General features: G+C 35.0%; 1 protein-coding gene across 4 annotated transcripts in view; it reads left to right on the top strand.

Moving 5' to 3' along the window:
* The window catches only part of LOC114652120 (phosphatidylinositol 4-phosphate 5-kinase type-1 beta-like), a 181504-nt gene that overhangs the window by 28130 nt on the left and 137576 nt on the right, over window positions 1-15798 (top strand). For 2 of the 4 annotated variants that reach the window (XM_028802324.2, XM_051927787.1), the window contains exon 2: window positions 3815-3983. The exons of the other annotated variants lie outside the window; for them this stretch is intronic. The gene's annotated coding sequence lies outside the window, so the exon portion shown is untranslated. The remainder of the gene's footprint in view (window positions 1-3814; window positions 3984-15798) is intronic. 4 annotated transcript variants of the gene reach the window in all.

Genomic DNA, 15798 nt, shown 5'->3' on the forward strand with positions numbered 1-15798 from the left:
TCCTGCCTTGCACCCTGTGCTGGCTGGGATTGGCTCCAGCAGACCCCCGTTATCCTGTGTTAGGATATAGTGGGTTGGAAAATGACTGACTGACTGAATTTATTATTACCTAAAATGCTTGTCCAGTTCATTATCATTGGGAGCTAGAGCCTTGGAAGCATTAGCCACAAGGCAGGTAACAGCAATGGATGGACTGCCAGTACATTGTAGGGGATACTCGCACATACATCCATCCACAGTTACTTTCTTGTCTTAGCCAGGGTTCCTCCCCACCTGGGGATTCAAATTCATGTCTGACGTCTCTTTTGTTAATTTTTAAATTTTTTTTGTGTTGATTATTTGCATCTTTCTTTATTTCTGGTTTTGTCTTTGTATTCAGTCTTCTTATGTAATTTTTCCATGTGTTTTGTGAGCGGTCACCCATGAGGCATGGCCACCTGCCAATATCTGTCTGGAACTGTCCTCTACCCTATAAATACACAGGATCTCCCACAGTTCTGGGTGGTTCTTTTCTAATATATTCAGGAGTTGGTGGGCTTTCTTGTATTTGTTTTGATTTATTGAATTTCTGAACCTTATTGCTCTGTTTTTTTATATTGTTCTAGACGTCTGTATTAGGATCTTGTTTTACCTGGATTGTATTTTACCTTCTGTGCTCTCAATAGCTTTATTTTTGTTACATGCATTTTTATGGAGTTAAACTTTATTTTCATAAAGATTCTGTGTTGCCCTTATTTCTAGCTGGGGTTTGGTGCATCCCCTCCTCTCTAGTGTTTTTTATTTTATTTATTTATTTATTTTGGAACTTATTAGGATTTATGTGCTTTGGGACTCGAAGTCCTCAACAGTTACTTATACAGGATTGTACATCTTTGGGATATGGAAGTAGAACCAGGATATCTTAGAGAAAACCAGTATAGATACAGAGAAAACATGTAAACTCCATACTGGCAGAGTCTAGCCTGTAACTACTATTCATAAATATTATAAAAATGAAGGCCATGCAACTAGGCTTATGTGTGAAAGCTACTTTATGGCTGTTTGTGACCATGAAGACCCTGCACTTTTAAGTTGTATGCTTGGCTGGATCATAGCTTTATCAGTAAGTGTGTGTGCAGCAGGGCAGTGTGCAATAGCTATTAGTAGTCATCTTGCAACAGCTGGGTACAAATTTGAACTCAGGTATTTCTTTTATCTGTGAAATTCTCTACCCCATTCATTTGTACATATTTTATGCTCCAGTGGAACGTATACCAGAGTGTGCTACAATTGGGTTAAAATTTTGGATTGTCACTAGTGAGTCTAGATGTTAACTTAGCATTGGAAATGTAGGCCTGTCATCAGACAGTTTCCAAAGAAAGACATTTTCCACATTATATTTTTTTTATAAATACACCTCTCTGTTTTTAATTTGAACAGAAATCCATAAAGGTTTCATTATAGATGAAGGTAGCAGTTGGTGATTTTAGTTCTAGAAGTTTAGGAGTATAATATATATGTTTACAGTGTTTTACTTTATAATTGAACATTGTTGTTTATTGAGAATATATATACTCATTTTGTGTTCATGGCCATGCTGACTGTATACACAAATACTGTTTTATAATTGTTTTTCTTTTTTTTTTTTTTGAATATTTTTCTTTTCTCACATGAAAAGAGTATCATAAAGCATGTGTATTACTCAGTAAAAGCATGTTTGCTTCAGGCCTGTGGTTTTGTTTGATGTGTATGACCCATCTGGAAAAGTGGGTTCTAGTTTATATTGGCATAGGTTGCAACACTGGATGCACATTTAGGACCAAGAGCTAGAGTGATAATGTTAATTTTTTTTCTATTCTACTGTACTTTGTGTGTTGTTCTGTGCCGTTTATATTTATTGAAGCTTTTTGCTGTCACTTGACTTCCTGTAAAGAGGCGTAACCCAAAAAAGAGCAAAGCAGAAGAGCTTATTGGAGAGGTTACAGCTTGCTCATTGACAAGGTAAATCAGAGATTAGATGGCAAAGCTTTAGCATTATAATATTTATTGTGTGTCCCTGAGTAAACGCCTTGCAGCCATTTACCACAAAGAACATTATAGGGTTATTGGGACCTGGATTCTGTCCTAGAAATAACAGTTGCAGGGCTGGGACAAACACCAGATGGGATGCCAGTCTATTACAGAGGACCACCAGGCCAAATTTGACATCCCATTTTATAAAATCCTCACAGGTGGTGCAGTGGTAGTGCTGCTGCTTTACAGTAAGGAGACTGTGGAAAATTGTGGGTTCGCTTCCCGGTTCCTCCCTGTGTGGATAGCGCTTTGAGTACTGAGAAAAGCGCTATATAAATGTAATGAATTATTATTATTATTAAAACTGAACTGTGAAAGAAATGTTGAGCCAGTGGGCTGCACTACTAACAGCCTTACCATTGTATAACCCAAACTGTTTTTATACTTAACAAAGAAATCATTGTTATATTTTTAGAAATTTCCTGGTTGGAGCTTAAAAAAGCAATTTTTGCCAATATATTCAGCTGCACAACTATTGTAAATCAATACACTTTTTCAATTTAATCTACATCCGTTAACTTTTTTTCCTCATTGGAGGCAGAATTCAACTGAATTTCATTTTTATTAGCAGGTATTTTAAAGAACACCAGTTGTGCATACTTTAATAACATGCTTAGCATGTCTAAATCTAATTTACAACATTTAGCACTTTAGCCAATATTTTTAATGTATTCTTTATGACATGCAAACAATTGCTGTGGCATTTTATTAAAAAATCAATATTGTTACGCAGATTCAAATAAAATTACAGCAGTGGGGAATTTCATTTCTTTTGGTATACTTCGTTTAAACATATAATTTTGTAGATGATTTAATCCGTATAAAAGCTGCATATATGCTGTACTCTTAAATATTTCAAAATAACAACAGTGATACATTTTAGACTTGTGTAAATATACTTTATTCAATGACTAATTTATTAGGTGTTCTGCCTAAAGTCACTTTCCCTACCTCTGTCTGTTTGTTATAGCTTATTTGTGTAGTTCCTTTTTCCTGGATGTCCTCTTGGCCTCTACTCTATTTTCAAGTTCATTACTCACCACACGTTACCTTCTTAGAATATATCTGAGCCAGTCCTTCTTTTTCAGTAGAATTGTGCTAGTTTCCTTTTTTTCTCCTGCCATTTGCTTATTTTGTCTTACCACTCGAATTCCTTAGTGTTCTTTGTTTCAAACAACATTTGAATTCAGATTTTTTTTCTCACCCCAGTAGCAATTAATGAATGCTACTTTGGTCCGAATTATTTGATATGTGATTTTATTTTTGATTACCATATTCATATGTCTGCGGTGGGTTGGCACCCTGCCCGGGATTGGTTCCTGCCTTGTGCCCTGTGTTGGCTGGGATTGGCTCCAGCAGACCCCCGTGACCCTGTGTTCGGATTCAGCGGGTTGGAAAATGGATGGATGGATGGATGGATATTCATATGTATAGATAATATTGCAGTTCTGACCTTGTATAGTATTGCTTTAGCTGCATAAAGTTATACCATTATGTTAATTTCTTCTTCTTCACTTCTTGCTGCTTTATATAAGAATTCTCGTAAGTTTGCATTTTCATATTCATCTTCATTTCATACTTATTTCAAATTTTCAACTCATCAGTTACTTCAAGAATTTTTTTTGTACATTGTGGCCTCTTTGGTGTTAGAGAAACTAACAAATAATGTCCCTGCTGCTTCACTAAGAAGGTCTTCTCCTCTTTATGTGAAATAACTTGTACACTTTCGAAACACTCGACCCAATAATCTAATTCTCCCTAGGTCACATATTGCCTCCAATGGTTTAAGACTACCACCTGATGGCTGACCCGGCCCCACATTCTACAAACCCATTTAAACAGCATGACAATTGGATCATCCTCTCTGGTGTTTTTTCCCTACTGTAATCCAACTGGATTTTGGTGCATCATCATTCTGCTTAATTCACAAGGTAAGAAAGTCTATGGGTTAATTGTACCTACATTAATTATTTCCAGGATGTGAACTATAAATAATAGCACTTAGGTATAAGCTGTATGATGACAAACACTGCCTTACTTACATACTTTATTCTACTTTTAGATATCTGCCTTTTTGTCTTAATTCTCTAAGTGATACCTTTTCAACTCTGTCCACTACTTTGTTTAACCCTTTATCCTCTATCATATTCTGATGTTATTTTGTAGTTCTCAGTGTTTACTACATTTTAAAGGCACAGGCTGGGCCAGATTAACATCATTGACATCTTTGTGCTCCCTGTCCCTACCCATATTTGGTTAAAAAACACAAAAGAGGAGTAAAATATTGTAATGGGATGAAAAAATAAAGTGAATGACAGTGACATCACAAATAAAACCGAAACCCAGAAATTGAATGGCCGGTTAGACCAGTTTCTATCAAAATTGGTTTTCTCCTGCACCTCATTATGTGTCATAACAAGTAAAATTATACATCATTTTTTTAACAACTATATGAAATGAAATTTATCAAAGCAGTATTTCACAAATGAATGCAAGTAGCTGAGCTGAGTGGAAGTATTTTGTACTGCAAGGAGCCATATCACAGAAAGGTGAAGTTTTTTTAGATTTACAAGCAAATTTTTAACTGTGCTTGACTTGTTTCATTGAACGGCATCTGGACAAACTATGCTCTTGCCAATTGTGGAAGACTTTTTGGACTTGGGTAATAAGTATGGCTTTGGTTCTTTTTTAGAAATGTTCATTTCTCTGTTGTTGCTTTTTTCTGCTGATCATGTAACTAAGGGTCCTTAAAATGGAAGAATTCAATTGCTTGATTTAGCATTTGTGGGATGCCTGGTTTCAAAATGTTTGTTAAATTTAAATGTTTTAAACTTCTATGGTCAAGGAATTCTAAGCACAAAACACGCAGTGGATTAGAGTTCAGCTTCAGTATGCAAACATACAAATCCATATAAGCAGAAAATCAGCTTGATGTTTATCTTTTTCACTTTCTTTTCTAATAAGTGTTTGTTCTTTGCCTAACATGTATTGTAATGTTCTTTTGCAGTCCTTTCTAATCAATCTAATAGGTTTGTCATTTAAAGATGATAGTAATCTTTCAGATTATTATGTTTAACATGATATATTTTTTCTATCTTAATTACTGAGTATATAAAAAATGATTGTTTCAGGAATGAGTGAGGGTATGAATTTGAAGAAACTAATGTCTTTAATGTCTGTAATCTCTACAAGCTGACAGAATAAAAATGTTAAAGATAAATAGTGCTGCTGAAGACTGCATGCCATTACCAGCTGCTACTACTGTATATATAAGAGAGTCGAGCCACTTTAGGCACCCCTGGACCCACCGAGTTAGACTACAAGTTCCAGACTTTTTTAATGTTTCTTTGAAGTGAAAATGTTATGAATTTGTTTTATTTTAAGCACCCAGAAATACATGACAGAATTTAAAAGATGACATGATTTTTTTTCTTCATATTATAGCTATATATAGTATGTGCCCCTGTACCAAAACCCCCACCCCCCATTAGGCCCTGAGTTTCATCCTAGGTAAGCCCGTGAATTAATCTGGCTCAGGGTACAGGATATTTATCTTGCAAGGCAAAAACTTGCAGTTTAATGTATTATTCTTTAGGTGTTCCTAATCTAAGGTGTTAGATGCATTCTGGCTTCAGAGAATCATATAAAGTAAGGATGGAATGATAAAGATGCAAATGAACATTTATTATGTATATTTAAATGAATTACGGTTTAAAATATATTGTTAGTCAAAGGGCAGTAGAATGGTGTATAGATAGTGTTCCTCTGTCATAGCTGTGGGGAATTAGTACTCGTAACAGTAAACTTGAACATGAACAAAGAGTACATAATACAATACAGTTTCAACTTGCATGTCTTCTCGGAAGAGTTGACAATAATAAAATGCCAACCAAAAGGCACACACACACACGTGCATGCACACACAAAGCATAGCTTAAGTCATTTTTTGAGTTTGATTTTCTCCTCTAGCTGTCAAAGTTTTTTTTGGAATCATCTAGTCTTCCAGTGAAATGTAGCATTCAAGGCATGTTTCATAACTTTGCCTTCAGAAAAAGCTGGAGACTATAATAATTTATTTGTATATTTATCTTGTACAGATGATTTATTTTAACAAATCCTTCACGTAATGCAGAACAGTTCCAAACAAGTACATCTGTGGTTTTCAGTTACATAAGGGAACTGTTTATAAAGAAGATTTACTAAATGCCTGAGCAGCTTGTTGTTTTTACAGTAATGCAGAATGACATCAATATTACTTTGTCAAAGCAATTTTTATTCATATCTTCTGCTGCATTTCAGAGTTTTGAATATACAGTATAACATCAAGGTTTGGCTTTCGATATTTCCTGTTTACTGTACATCTCATTCCAGCCTTTAGTGACATTTTATTTATGTTTGTTGTAGAACAGGGGTCCTCAATCACAGTCCTGGAGGGCCGCAGTGGCTGCAGGTTTTTGTTCTAACCTGGTTGCTTAATTAGAAAGCAATTCTTGCCAATAATTTAATTTCATGGCTTGTTAGTGCTTTAGCTCTGCTATATGAGGTCATTCTCATATCCTAGATTTTCTTCCCCTTTCTAAGGATATCATCCAAATGATTTGAAGGCTAAAATGGATGAGTAATTCTCAGTCCTATACTTTTTTCTCTTCACTTTCCTTCCAAGTATTTAATTAAACCAACTTGTATATGATAAATACACACAGGTGTAAATGGTAACAAGCTAAATGGAGAAATGCTGGTTTCTTTTGTTATTTGCATGTTATTACTAATTAGGAGCAATTAAAAAACAAGAATACAGCTGTTTAAGACTAAAATAAGCCATAAGGGTTCAAAATCTTAACAAGCGAAACAACTAAAGTGAAACAGAAGTGTTACTTGAGCAATAAGTGCTTCTTATTAAGCAAATGGGTTGGAGCAAAAACCTGCAGCCATTGCGGCCCTCCTTGACCGTGATTGAGGACCCCTGTTGTAGAATCATTCACTGATGTATCTTCTTAGCTATATACTGTGTATATTTTTTTTACCTCTCTATACATCTTGCACAATAATTTTATTTATATTGTATCTCCTTTTCTGATCAGTTATTTGGAAGACCGAAATGACTCTGCCAATCCTTCATATGAAAGAGGTGGCACAAGCTGTGGCACAGATAGGTTTAGCTTGGTTTAATTTTCCTGTTGTTTGAAATATTTGTTGTGTTTTAAGAACACTAATAAGATGACACAGGCCAGGGAATGTCAGACATCAGTGGATTTTTGCCTTAGGCACAAGGTGCATTTAATATTCAACAGCCATTCACAGAGGGAAAAGTGTTTTCTTAGGTCTTTATTCAGTCTAAGGTAACAATAAAATACATTTATTTCTTTTTATGTATTGTTCATGTTCTAATTTATGAAAATATGGTTGTCGGCAGAAAAAAAATGGCTATATAGTAAAACATCGATTTAGAATTTCATATTCAAATGGGAAATGAATGATTAGTGTCGCTATGACATCCTAAGCTGGCAGGGTAACGATAAAGTTTTACCCTGCTATGCACCTTTTTATCTTGACTTCTTTGTCTATATTTATAATGAAATTGATTGTTATACACAGTTATTTACACATGGTAGTATATTACTTTTAATAACTTACTTTTTTTGCTGTACTAAATGAATCTGACCAGCTTATTTTCTTAAGTAGGACTGGTTCATAATCAAGATAGTTCTAGGTTAAAACAAAAGTGGATGTTTTAAACATGTGAATAGCAAATGGTCTGGTACAAGTATGAGCTGGAGAAATTTTTAACAGCCTAGTAGAGAATATTAAAGTAGTAGTAATAAATCTAGGAAACTGATTATCACTGACACGATTCCATAAATGTAGCCAGCATGAAAGGTACACAACCATCTTCTGTTGCCCAGAAACTAAGTGCATGAATTCAGCACATGACAGACCATGAGCAAATGACCTCGAAGTGTATACATAAGTTCTGTGCCATATTGTCTCCATGCAAGCATTTGAGTGGTCAGGTAACTTTTTGAATTCCTTTTTAACTGGCAGTGGAAAAAAGAAGCCCAAATTAAGAGTTGGGTGCCAGGCTACTTCTCCACTTATTTCATTGTTTCCACTTGCATTAACTGGTAAGGTAATGTAGTAGAAGATCATTTCATGAGCTACCCCTGCAATTAGGAGAATATTTTATAAATTGACTTTTTTGTTGGTTACTGAAGAGTAAAGGAGTTTTCTGGTATAATTTGTTTTTATCCTGGACCATGAAAAAATACTATGTGTTGTAATTTCTAATCTCCTCTATATCATAAAAAGGTAAACTAAGAAGATATCATCTTTTGTTTATTTACTTTTACTGCAGTCCCCAATTTACTGTATTCTATATTGCCATGCTGTTAAATTTGCACACAGATTTTACTGGCTACCATGGCAAAGAAACACTAAGAATGCTTTAGATAAATAATAACACTGCAATGTTTAGGTCATTTGTTCCTTTATAATTATTTTACAAAAAAGCAATGAGTTGCTGCATAAAGAAGTTCACAAAATAGTTGGATGAGTGGCTGAAATGATTATTAACAACAGTAATTGTAATCATAAACCCAGGTAAAAGTCTTTATCACAATACATATTTCTTGATTAGTTAGTTAAGCAATTAATTTGCCAAACATTGTCCAAAAAAGGACAATCCTAATGGTTCAGCATAATAGAAACTGAGATTGCTGTTTTATTGTAATATGCATTTACCATTAGTGAAGAATATTCTGGTATATGTATTTTTTTTTTAGACATGCATGTTAGAGCAACTGGATATTTGTGAAAGAGAGCCATGTGATAATTTGTGGTCCAGTCCTGGGCTGTTAATAAATTAGAGCGGGTTTTTTAAACTAACATACAGTATATATATCCACACATTTGAAAGGCTGAATATTGAATATTTTTATGTTTACATAAAATGGAGAGCTTTAAGAAAAAAATGATCTGGTATTTGGCTTGCAGTGCCCAGCAGGTGTACTGTTGAGTGACTCGAGCAGTGGCGGAGCTTCTAGTAAATCTAATGAAATAAATACAACTGCAGCTTTTTTCTAGTTTTAAAAAAGTAGCCTTATGATTATTGAATCAGCTCTTACAGTAAGAGTATCCTATTGGTAAACTTTTCATTTAAAAATAAAATGTGGGTTCCTCTCTTCTGAATAAATTTAATAGAAGAATGGCTTGTGATAAACAGTTTGAAGTTCAGGTCACCTCTTTTTTCATCCTTCAGAAAATTTGCACTTGGCCTCTAGTGCTTTCTTTACTTTAATACTAAATTGATTCCTTTGTATATCTAACTCTTAGGCTTAAGTCATTTGAATATTGTAAGTTATTTGTTTGTTAAAAACAAGTGTCCCCTTTCTGTAAAGATGTTAGAGGACTCCTTGCTCCAACTATGTGCAGAGCAAATCTTTATCAGTTTTCATCTAACCATATGGTCTTTCAGTGCACATAGCCTTTTTCTGACCATGGACTGATGTCCCAGTGTCAGAGACCACCTCCTTCAAGTGAATATTGTGTATTTAATATACTTAACCTGGGATACATCACGCTAGAGAAACCGAGATGTATGTGCTCTAAAGTAGTTTTACATTGTATTTCAACGATATTGTTAATCTACCTTCCATTATCCTAAATCATTCACTCACTTGGCCCTTTTTGAGATATAACACAAAACGTATGGCTACCTAATAACTTCTGGTTAAACAGCCACTTACTACGCTGTACAGAAGTTAACAAGAAATATAAACATTTGTAGGCAGTTTATATATATGCTGTTTATAAGAAATCTGCATGCAGGTAATGATTTGAAGTTGGCCATTATTGCTTCTGTGTAAAGTTTGTTTGTTTTTATTGTGTACTTTTCAGTTCCTCCAAATGACATTACCTTTTCAAGTAAATAAGCATTCTATTAGGCTGATGAGAATCTCCAATCTGTCTCAGCCACTGTGCTTATATGGGCCATTCATGGTGGGCTCCTACCATTTTCTCATTGATACCATAACACAGGACGAAAGCAAAGCATATACTACAGTATATGACGTGGGCCAACATACTATGTGAAAATGAGTGGAAAGGCATTATCGTATTGTGTAATAATTATAGCTGTTTCATCAATTTTAATATTAATTTTTAATTACAACCGGTCCCCTAAATGCATTAGAATATGTACAATGCAGGATGACACTCTATACAATAACATCTGTAGCATCTGCAGTATAAATAGTACTTCTCTGCAAAGTGAAAGAAAATTTAGAAACCTTGTGAAACACTGAGCAAGTACAGTATGTAAATTCAACATAGAAAGTTCTGTTTGCCTATGAATGTGAGGTATGGCCCAAAAATACATATGCTGGTATAACTAAAAAGTCTGAATGTTTCAGTAGATGCAAGTATATTTTTTTCTGTATATTTTTCAGACTAAAACTTATTTTTTGCGAAATAACAAACATTTACTGGTTGATATATGAATTAACACAGATATGCCTATGATCCATCAAAACACATATTAACAGTCTCTAGTCAAAAAGATTTGACTGGAGGTGTTCATCTGTCTTAAACCAATAAAAGTGCATTTTCTTTCTCTCAATCACTCAATTACTATACTCACCCAGACACACCACTGCTGCTGTTTCCATGCTAACTTGGCACTTCTTCCTGTCCTTCCTGTTTGTGTTGACTCAATAATCCGGTGGAACTGCACAGCGCTCTGTTTAATGCTGTTTAAGGGTAGGCTTATTTGTTACACACAGTTCTCATAAACATCTATACACAAAGACACAAATGTACCAACTTAAAATTACATTTCCTATTTTCATTTGCATGTGCATTTGTTTTTATGTTTAAATGTGTTTGCACTTATTTTCAGAGCACCAGTTTTCTAAAAATTCATAATGGAAAAATGTAATATATTACACCGGATTAACTGGTACATTGCCCACTACTATGTATGTACTTGAATGGAACTGGAATCAAGAACTGTGATACGGTAGCAGTTACTACACCGCTATGACTTTTACATTTATAATCAATGTTTTTCCTAAATTTTAGCCACCATCGTACACATCATGTTATGTGTAATGAAAGATAAACACAAGATATTGGACCCATAGTAATCTAAATTGAGCAATATTTTGTTTGTTACTTGCAACTCAAAAGTACTGTAGTATAGGTTTAATGGAGTTGAAAGAAATTAATATTGACTTTTATATTTGATACAAAGAAAATTTTCATGATGCAATTGTAATATGTAATACAATTGTAATATGCAAATGTAATACATTTTTCCAGTTGAGTCATATATCATACTGAGAGGAATGTTAAATGTTTGGTGTCATTATACACAGTTATTGGGTGTGCAGCTAAAATATGATGCATATCATCAGTTTCATGAGAATGTCAGCAATTTACAGAAATAAGATTGCCTAAGGGCTAAGAGGTTCTGTATTTATAAAAACTTAATAAACTATTAATATGTAAAACTGAATCATTCAGAAAAGCTACTAATATTGGCATAGCCAGTTATTTTAAAGTAGATTTTTTTTAAGGATTTGTTTTTATTTTAGTCTTCATATTTATTAGTTGACTGCGCATGGAAATCAAGAGGAGAATTGGAAAGAATCAAGTAATGATACAGTGTATCCCAATTTTGATGAACATCATAAATAGAATTCTAAATTACATAAATGTAGGAAATGCCAGAAGACTTCCAGAATACTTCAGCAGACTATCATACTTTAAAATAATAATTGTGAAAACACAGACTTAATGGCCTGAAAGGGTGAATAAATACATTATTAAAAGCAGCAGATTATGGAAAATTATAAAGCCTAAGACCTAAAGTAACACCAGAAACTGCAACTAGATGTTAAAAAAAACTTAGATTAAAAGAAATTAAAAATAAAAAGGCATTGAAAAAAACATATTAAGTCTCAGAAATGCAGAAGAGAAATCATTAAAAACAATCACACAACATATCACACAAGTAAATACAAATATAGTGACATATGAAATACTTTAATACAGACATTTAAAGAATGAGATGTCAAAACTTAAAAATTTTAGAATGGAAGTGACACATGTGGTTCAGAAATTGAAAGAAATTCTTAAATACGGGCAGAACTCCTGGGTATGATAAATTTTATTTTTAACACTGATAGAAATGAGAGACATTATTTAGAAACTCACGTAAACTAAATGTAACATTTGCTTCTAATGGGATAAGTTCCTGATGACTAGAGAGATCACCGTAATTACAAAACAATGTGCCTTACTTCTAAGTTTGAGAAGAATATGTAAACTATAATTTAAATAAATTAGAAGGCAATTTGTATGAAAATTGCTAATATGAGGAGGTATATCCTGTAAACCAACCTGTTAGACAACTGGAATAGTGGACACAAATAGTAAGAGCTTATTTGCTTAGTTTTTCAAAAAAAACCTTTGTTACAGTTCTATACTAAATATTAATTCTGAAGTGAAAGTCAGTGGAATGAGACGGGAATTACAAAATTGTGTTTTAAAGTATAGTTCCAAGATAGATTACACAGAATGGAGGAGAATGGTTCAAATGAGTTGAACATAATCAGATTCTATGATGTAATAGTGAGAACACATGAGGAGAACTATGTGATGCTATGATCACTAAGTTACAAGAAAGATGCAGATGCAGAAGCTTTGCAGAGAAGAGAAATAAAGTGTATTTTACAACCAGACTGCATGTCCTGCTGGGGCAGGATAAGGGGGTTATATTTGCTTTATTCAGTAGTTTATTTAATTAGTTAATTCGTCAGTAACATATTCAAGATGCATAAAAATATAGAAAAAGCAACGGTTAGCATCACAATAATGTCTTTCATATCTCCCATGTGAGTATGTATACCGATATCTGTCACTTAATGTTTTAAGTAATCAATGTAAAAGTAGTGGTACCTTCAGAATTGCTGCCTATAATACAAAAACACAGATAAACCAAGTCATCATACTGGTTCTGCCTCTTGGTGCCTTCTGTTGTTAGTGGAAAACCAGCATTTAATGAATTGGTTAGTGGATCCCACCTACTTAGCTCTTGTTTTGCTGTCACATGCTGACAAAAGAAAATCATCTGCACATCACTGCAACTATCATGATTTTTGGCTATGATCATCAACATAACTGCTACCAGTTTCACTCTGCAGTGGAGTTAACAGGCAGCTTGTATGATATCCCTACAGGAATTCAGCAGTCATGGTGCATAAGCACTAAACCAGCAGTATATTGTATATTTTATAATAGCAAAAGCAGTTTAGACGTTGTTGCTCTATGGGCATTTCTCAGTCTACGTTTATCCTCAATCTTGTTTTGAAGCTATTTTTATACTTTTACTTGTTTTTGTACCAGCTTTGCAATTTTTTTGTTATTTAATTTTAACATTATGTTTCTGATCCATATTACTAACCGAGAATGCTAAACCGGATGGACGCAGGGACATCCGGCCATGGGCCGTAGCCGCAAAAAGACGTACTGCGCAGGCGCCCCAAGAAATGAGGCGCCGCGAGAGGCGGACAAGACCACAGAAAAAAGGAGTGAGCACAGAAAAAAGGAGTCAAACGCAGGCGACGCACACAGCGCCGCACGAGCAAAACATCCCCCCACACACACACACACAAGCAACGGACGGGACACACACAAAGAGGACGATTCAACAAGCCCCTGGCACACAAAAAAAAAGAGCCCGCAAACCCCCCCCCCACACACACACACAAGCAACGGACGGGACACACACAAAGAGGAGGATTTAATCCCATTGCACACGAAACGGGACGCACACAAAGAGGAGGATTCAACAAGCCACAAGCACACAAAAACAAAGAAGCCGCGAGCACCACACAAAGCCCATTGGACACGAAACGGGACAGACTATGGACATAGCACACGAAACGTACACAAAAACGACGATTCAGACCCACGACCACAGTAACATAAATAACAAATGACACACACAGCCCCATTTCTAAATGAACCGTCCGTATTAAACATACGTCATCTCAACACGTTCACAATATGCAGCATAGGTAGATCTCATTACAATGAGGCACTATTAACCGTTCAACCGCAGAAAAGGCTCCATATTAACAGTGAGTGCGATCCTCCTTATTACTTATCCATATTTCTCATGCTCAAGAACAAACAAGTCATGAATTCACGATCACAGGTACAAAACGATACCGCTCGGATAATGGGACCAAACACAATTCACATTATGCAGCATAGGTGGATCTCATTACAATAAGGCACTATTAACCGTTCAACCGCAGAAAAGGCTCCATATTAACAGTGAGTGCAATACTCCTTATTACTTATCCATATTTCTAGAAGAAAAAATGTCTCGGCTCCAAAAACGCAAAGCTCAACTAAAGCTTCTAACTAATGATGTACCTAAAAGTAAAAACTTTATGAACTGCATTAGATCCTACAATAGTTCATTTGCTTTTGCATCTAACGGAGTAAATATCAGGCCACCAAAAGGCAATGGCCCATACTGCTTTCGCATATGTGCACAAATACTGCATCGCATTGGAACAGTGCACCCTGAAACAAATCAACAACGCAAATATGCACAAATCTACATCATAGATCCACATGACGCAATCTATCAATCAAAGTGCTGCATCGCAACAGGCACAGATTCAAAACGAAACACCTCCCGTCTCAGACATACGTTAACGGCAAGGAAGGCTACAACGGGCTTCTCACACAGCACAGGCAAATCGATTACAGCTCCAAAACAACACGTCCCAAATACTACACATGCAACAACGCGCCTCTCAAACGGCACAAGCAAAACATACACCAGGAAAATTCATTCGGATTAATGAATGTCATTTGCAATCATTGTCATTCAGTTCACTTCCCTGAAGAAACAACTGGCAATACAAGTAATACATTTACACGTTGTTGTCAAAAGGGTCAAATTAGACTGCCTCCTTTACATTCATATCCTGAATATCTACAGAAGCTTCTAACTAATGATGTACCTGAAAGTGAAATCTTTATCAACTGCATTAGATCCTACAAATCGGTATCCACTATGAACATTAATGGTGGCACTGCACGTGACATCCGTCTTGCAAAAATGTTAATTATTGATGAATGTACAATGGCATCCAGTCACTTACTCAACACCATTCATAAACTTCTACAAACGTTTATGAATAATAATATTCGCTTTGGAGGAAAGGTAATTTTATTAGGAGGAGATTTTAGACAATGCTTATCTATTCTTCCACATGCTATGCACTCAGCTATTGTTCAGTGCACCTTAAAATACGCAGACAATTGGCATTGCTTTCAAAAGATACAGTTAGTAAAAAAGATACGATGTCCAGAAACAGATCATAACAATTGCTTATTACAACTGGGAGATGGTACACTCACCAATACAGATGGACTTCACCCACATATTATTACAATTCCTCAAGCCTTTATCTGCGACGAGTTAGTTACAGACAGATTTGGAACAGCAGTCTCATTAGACCAAATGCCCCTTTTAACACAACGCACTATATTATGTCAAAAAAATATTAATGTGGAAAACATAAATACCCAAGTCATTCCATTACTTCCTGGAGAGACACAACTCTTTCTAAGCTCAGACAAACTTGACTCTGATCACAACAATAACCATCTTCATTGACATTACAAGTTCTGACCTGGAATTACCTTTTACACTTAAACGGCGTG

The sequence above is a fragment of the Erpetoichthys calabaricus genome, chromosome 5, assembly GCF_900747795.2.
Source record: "Erpetoichthys calabaricus chromosome 5, fErpCal1.3, whole genome shotgun sequence".
NCBI lineage: Eukaryota > Metazoa > Chordata > Cladistia > Polypteriformes > Polypteridae > Erpetoichthys > Erpetoichthys calabaricus.